Source organism: Dipodomys ordii, unplaced genomic scaffold, assembly GCF_000151885.1.
Source record: "Dipodomys ordii isolate 6190 unplaced genomic scaffold, Dord_2.0 Scaffold22, whole genome shotgun sequence".
NCBI lineage: Eukaryota > Metazoa > Chordata > Mammalia > Rodentia > Heteromyidae > Dipodomys > Dipodomys ordii.
This window is the reverse complement of record NW_012267238.1, coordinates 1697745-1704331: the sequence shown is the minus strand read 5'-3', so window position 1 is coordinate 1704331 and position 6587 is coordinate 1697745. Positions and strand designations below refer to the sequence as shown.

The 6587-nt window shown below is 45.0% G+C and overlaps 1 protein-coding gene across 2 annotated transcripts in view; it reads right to left on the bottom strand.

The window, feature by feature from the left end:
- The window catches only part of Nup98 (nucleoporin 98kDa), a 113917-nt gene extending 108083 nt beyond the window's left edge, over positions 1–5834 (bottom strand). Inside the window, exon 1 of one of the 2 annotated variants that reach the window (XM_013014110.1) lies at positions 5692–5834. The gene's annotated coding sequence lies outside the window, so the exon portion shown is untranslated. The remainder of the gene's footprint in view (positions 1–5691) is intronic. The other variant, XM_013014111.1, reaches the window with a different exon arrangement.
- Between the last annotated feature and the right edge of the window lie 753 nt (positions 5835–6587).

Below are 6587 nucleotides of genomic sequence, written 5' to 3'. Positions count from 1 at the left end.
ACCGGAAGTGGCGCTGTAGCTCAAGTGGTAGAGCGCTCGCCTTGAGCTGAAGAGCTGAGGGACAGCGCCCAGGCCCAGAGTTCAAGTCCCATGACCGACAAAAAAAAAAAAAAAGTAGATTACATTTAAATTCAGTATCACTGTTTCAGATTAAGTACTATAGGATTACACGCCTGTAATCCTAGCTACATAGGGGGCTGAGATCTAATGACTATGGTTTGAAGCCAGCCCAGGCAGGAAAGTTGGTGACTCTAATCTCCAATTAACCACCAAAAAGCAATAAGTAGAGCTTTCACTCAAGTGATAAGCATGCCAGCCTTCAACAAAAATAATCTCAAGGGGGCTGGGATGTAGCTCAGTGGCAAAGCGCTTGCCTAGCAAGTGCAACGTCCTGGGTTCGATCCCCAGTACCAAAAAAGACAAAAAAAAAAATCTCAAGGGTAGTGCCAAAACCCTGAATTCAAGCTACAGGACAGGAACAAAAAAATCTATACAAAGGTTTGAATTATATTTTCAAAAAATATTTATCAAAAAGATAATTAAAATACTCCTCCAGGCACCAGTGGCTCACGCCTATAATCCTAGCTACTCAGGAGGCTAAGATATGAGGATTGTGGTTTGAAGCCACCCTGTGCAGAAAAGTCCTGTTGAGACTGTTAGTCTTCAATTAACTACTCAAAAACTGGAAATAGTGCAGTGGCTCAAAGTGATAAAGCTCTAGCCTTGAGCAAAAGAACTTAGGGACAGGGCCCAGGCTCTGAGTTCCCGCCCCATGGGGGAAAGAGGGAATATTTTATACGTATGTATGTATCTATCTATATACGAATTACATATATATATATGTATATATATATATATATATATATATATATATATATATATTCCTCCACTCTCCAACTACTAATCAGTTTGAGGCTGTTTGCTTCACACACTTCAAGAAAAACATGTCAACTGTTAAGACTTGATACATCAGTGATTAGGCTTTTTCTCACTAAACTTTTTCTGGCTTTTCTTTTTGTCGGTTGTGGGGCTTCAATTCTGGGCCTGGATGCTGTCTCTGAGCTCCTCAACTCAAAGCCAGTGCTCTACCACTTTAGCCACAGCGCCACTCCCGGGTTTTTCTTTTGATGTAGTACTGTGGAATTGAATTTAGGGCTTCATGCATGCTGGGCAAGCACTCTACCACTAAGCCACATTCCCAGCCCTCACTAAACTTTTTCATAAAATTACTTTTGTTAACATGGGGTCTGTTTTTGTTTGCACACATAATAAGACTTGAACTCTAAGCCTGTCCCCTTTTCTGTTTATTTTGGAGCTTGTTTTTTCTTTTTCTTTTTTCCCCAAGGATGATGTACTACTACTTGAGCCACACCTTGACTTCTGGCAATTTTCTGGTTAATTGGGGATAAAAGTTTCATGAACTTTGCCTGAGCTGGCTTTGAATCACAATGCTCAGATCTTGGTCTTCTGGGTGCCTAGGATTACAGGTATAAGCCACCAGTGCCCCACCAGACCATCACTCAGCCAGTACTGGGGTTTGTGCTCGGGACCTCTCAACTGACAGGCAAGAGCACTTGATAAGTAGGAATACTACCACTGAGCCATGTCTCTAGTCCAACAAAGGTAGGTAGGTACACAGATATAGATAAAATCGGAATCTTCTAAAATACTAAGTAGGGCTGGGAAGTTGACTCAGTGGTAGAGTGCTTGCCTTGCATGCATGAGGCCCTGGGTTTGATTCTTCAGTACCACATAAGCAGAAAAAAAAGCCAGAAGTGGCGCTGTGGCTCAAGTGGTAGAGCACTAACCTTGAGCTGAAGAGCTGAGGGACAGTGCCCAGACCTAGAGTTCAGGTCCCACAGCTGACAAAATAAATGAAATATAAATATATATAACTATAAAATACAAATAAATAATATAATAAATAAATAAAATAGAATTGACACAACTCACATAAAGTCTTATGGAGATCTTAGTTTTTAAAAGTTTTAAGGAGTCTTGAAACTTAATACTTTCTAGACTACTGCTATGACCTCTTAAATCTGTCTGCCTATCTCCAGTTTCACATTTTCTAATTTAACCTAATGCCCTATCCTTCAGGATAAACTCAGTTTCAGATTTAGGTGATTAGGGCTATTTTTTGTGTGTATGCCAGCCCTGAGCTTTATTTGTGTTCAAGGCTGGCATAGAACTACATTTTAAGTGATGACTTCCCAACTAAAAATTCCAAGCGGCCAGGCACTGGTGGCTTGCACCAGTGGTTCACACCTGTAATCCTAGATACTCAGAGGTTGAGATCTGAGGATCACAGTTCCAAGCCAGCCAGAGCAGGAAAGTTCAGAAAACAGGAAGTGGCACTGTGGCTCAAGTGGTGGAGCACTAGCCTTGAGCTAAAGAGCTGAGGAACAGTGCCCAGGCCCAGAGTTCAAGCTCCATGACCGACAAAAAAAAAAAAAAAAAAAAAAAAGGTTTTGGTAGCTCAGTGGTAGAGTGCTTGCCTTGCATACATGAGGCCCTGGGTTGGATTCCTCAGCACCACATAAGCAGCAAAAGCCAGAAGTGGTGCAGTGGCTCAAGCGGTAGACAGCTAGCCCTGAGCTGAAGAGCTATGGGGCAGTGCCCAGGCCCAGGCCCCACAACGGGAGCAGGGGGGAGTGTTCATAAAAGTCAATATAGTGATGCACACCTAAAAATTCAAAAGCTAGAGAAGCTGAGGTTTTACTACAATATTGGGAATATAAACCGGGCGCCGGTGGCTCATGCCTGTAATCCTAGCTACTCAGGAGGCTGAGATCTGAGGATCCAGGTTCAAAGCCAGCCTGGGCAGGCAAGCCCATGAGACTCTTATCTCCAGTAAACTGCTAGAAAACCGGAAGTGGCGCTGTGGCTCAGGTGGTAGAGTGCTCGCCTTGAGCTGAAGAGCTGAGGGACAGTGCTCAGGTCCAGAGTTCAAGCCCCACGACCGATACCCCCCCCAAAAAAGAAAATATTGGAAATATATTACCCCTACAGCAGTGTTTTCAACCAGGACAATCTGACAATTTCTTGAATCTTTCTTGGCTATTAAAACATGGAGACATGAGTTATCTCTCTGCTAAACACAAGGAAGATCCATATTAAAGAATTATCTGGCCCAAATATAATAGTACCAAAGCTAAGAAATCATGCTTTACAGACGTATTATGTACCAAACACATAGATGAATTCCAAACACAATGCACTAAATTTTCAGAAAACATTTTCATATCTTGCCTCTAAAACTGATTTTGATAGTTCAATCTTTCAATTTCTTTAATCTTCCAACAAATTGCATAATTAATTTTTCTATTAGAAATCAAATCAGTACAACTACATATTTTCTAGACTAGCTACCACAACATAATATCATTAATATTTTCCAAACTGTGTTTGGTTTACTACAAGTTCTACTTGCATAGTTATCTAGGAGCTACTAGGAGTCAAAAATGATGCAAAATACTATGCAACATAAACAGTATGGGTCCCTTTATCCAAGAGCCACATATTTCGGCTCACAAATATCTTGCATCTTTACTATTTTTTAGGTTCAATTTCTCCATATTTATTCATTCCAGCAAACACAACTTACTATGGACCTACTTACTCTGTGCCATATAACCTATAAAAATAAAAAGTTACCATAATCTAATAAAAACAGATAAAATACAAATAACATGTGTTATAAATAAAAATACCAAATGAGTGTTATGAAAATGTATAAGGGAAAATGCCAGGAAAGGCTTCCCAGAAGAGGGTGATGCTTGAACTGAGAAAACATTAGACAAAACATACCCTACTCACTTTTTAATATTTAGACAGCAAGTCTCTTCTTCTCTTAGGCACTGTTAGTTTTTAAACAATGCTTTGTTATAGTAACAATAAGGTGACAATGTGATATAGACTAAAATGGCAACTAAGTTCATGTCACCAAATTTAAATTCAAAGTTAAATTAATTCAGTCAAAAATGATTTCATCTAGCAATGTACTTCTATCCAAACTCTAATTTTCTTTTAGTTTGTACTTATTTTTGTTGGGTCTGTCCTCCAGTTCCTGAACTGAAGCAATCCTCCCTCCTGAAACCCAGGTAGCTGGCCCTACAATACACCTTCCATTGCCAGCTTGGATTTGTATTTTAAATGTCCTAACCACTTCTATCATGTAAACATTCACCCAGTTAACTAGCATTACTATCTAAATTTCTTAACTGTCATTAGAGAATACGCCCCACTTTTTTTTCTTTCTTCTAGTTTCTTCCTACAAAATGGATTTTAATTTCCTGAACTTAAAACTTACAATACTTTTTGAATTCTGACCTGAATGTAGCCATGAATTCCAAAGTACAAATACAAAGTAACTGCTGCCTAGCTTTCTAAGTCTTGTCACTAACTGGACTCTCCTTTAGTCTCCAGCAGCTGACACAAATCAGAAACTGACATTTTGAACCAGAAACGAAACAAAGAGTTGATTTGTCTCCAAAACATTAAAACTTTTCCTCCCCCCCAGTCAGGGCTTTAAGCGGCCCTGAGCTTTCCCCGCCCCCCTCAAAGCCGGCACTCTACCATTTGAACCACAACCCCACTTTTCAGGCTTTTTGCTGGTTAATTGGAAATAAGAGTCTCACGGACTTTCCTGCTCGGGCTGGTTTTGAACCGCAATCCTCAGATCTCAGCTTCCTAAATAGCTAGGATTACAGTCGTGAGTGACCTGGCGCTCGTACCAAACTGACATTCTTTAACCAACTTGTATTTAATTTTATGCAATCTCAAAATACAGCTTTGGTACCAACTTACTAACGTCGCTTCTACCTTAACATGAACAGAGATGCTAAGAACTAAGAAGAAATGCTCCTCCAGACCAAGTCTACATCTATCAAACGCCTCTGTAACTTTCCCCCCACCAAGGAGAATACCGAATACAGAAGAGTCTGGAAACAAAGTGAAATAGTAGAAAATTTTCTAGACTTTAGACGTGGAAATCGAACATTCGTTAATCCTGTCTCTTTACTCTGGGCTTCCTCATCTTCCTCTTCAAAACTTACCGGGGGAATGTAGCGTAGGAGAACTGGCTAAAATAAATTTCTAAGGCCCTTTTGGTTACAGTAATCTAGAAATCCAATTATTCTTTGAAGAACAGAATATATATATATATATATATATACATATATTTTTTTTTCTTTACCGATCAGACCTCAGAAAATTTAAGCCTCAGAAAAACTAATGAACTCGGACTCACCCATCCTAACGCTCGGGCTGTCCTCAGACCTCCAACGGAGAAGTCAGGAATTTCAAGCCCATCACACACGAGGGAAGACCCCACTCGGGACCCAAAGCGCAGCCCCCGCGTAGGCTAACCCATCGTGGGCTCCTCGAGTCTCCACCCAGCAAATGAATGAACACTACTAGAGAAATGGACGCCCCCACGGCGTGGGTTGACACTGGAGGAAACCCCCCCTTCCCCGAGTCGGGACCCCACCCGTGTCGACTCCCTGCCCCGAGCCCCGACGAGCCCAGCCGCGGGATCGCGGGCCCCGCCCCTTCCCCCAAGCCAGAAGGTGCGTGCCGGGGCGCGAGACTCGGGAGCTCCGAGGCCCCGGGACGCCCCGCGCACCCGCCTGCCCTGAGGGGAGGAGGAGCCAGCCGGACCCGGCGCCGCCGTTCCGGCCCCAGACTCACCGTGAGGCGTTGGGGGAGGGGGAGCGTCAGGAGTGAGGGCTCAGGCCCCACCGCCACCCGCCGCTCACAGAGCAGCGCGCGGCCGCCAGGAAACCGTCGCCACTGCCCACCGCCACCACCGTTACCGACCGCCGCTTCGGGCGTAGCGCGCAGAGGGCCCGACTGCGTCACACGCAGCCCGCCGTCAGAGGCTCGCTCTCAGAGCTCCGCCCTTATCGTCTGCGCGTTGGCAGGCGCGGCCGCCACTCTAGGACTTTCCCGTTACTCATTGGTCAACGAGTCTTTTGAAACGGAGCGTGAAGGCGGCCTTGGGGGTGGGGGAAAAGGAGCGAGGAGGAAGAGGAGGGGCGTCTGGAGTAAGGGGAAGGAAAGAGGGAGGAGCCGTGGGCGGGACATGGAGTCCCACCCTTTCGCCGCGGCGGTTGGCTGGAGGAGCGTGGTGACGTCACAGAGAGGCCCTCGAAATAGGCTGGTGAGTGGTTAGATTGGCGTGTGCAGAGGCGGGGTGTGGAAAAAGAGTGGTTACGCCGTAAGGAGGCCCCGCCCCCTTCGTTGGAGCGCTTAGACTCCGGGCTGCTGAAGCTCCGGCCAATCAGAGGGAAGACTCGAGGATGGCATGGTAACTATTCTACCCTTCTCTTGCCCCAGTCCGCGGGCGGTGTCGGGAAGGCTTCCTAATCACCCTCCACAAGCTTCCTGGCTAGACCACGTGCGGGACTGACGGACAGTCCTGGGAGGCCTCATCTGACTGTACCTTGCCTGTGGTGGTGCTAAGGCCCCAAATAGCCGCCTGCTTTGCTCCCGACCCCTGCCAGCCACAGCACACACACACACCCTCTGATTTCCTGCATAGTAGAAATGCCCTAGGGAATGGTCTGCTATAGAGCCTGATGCAA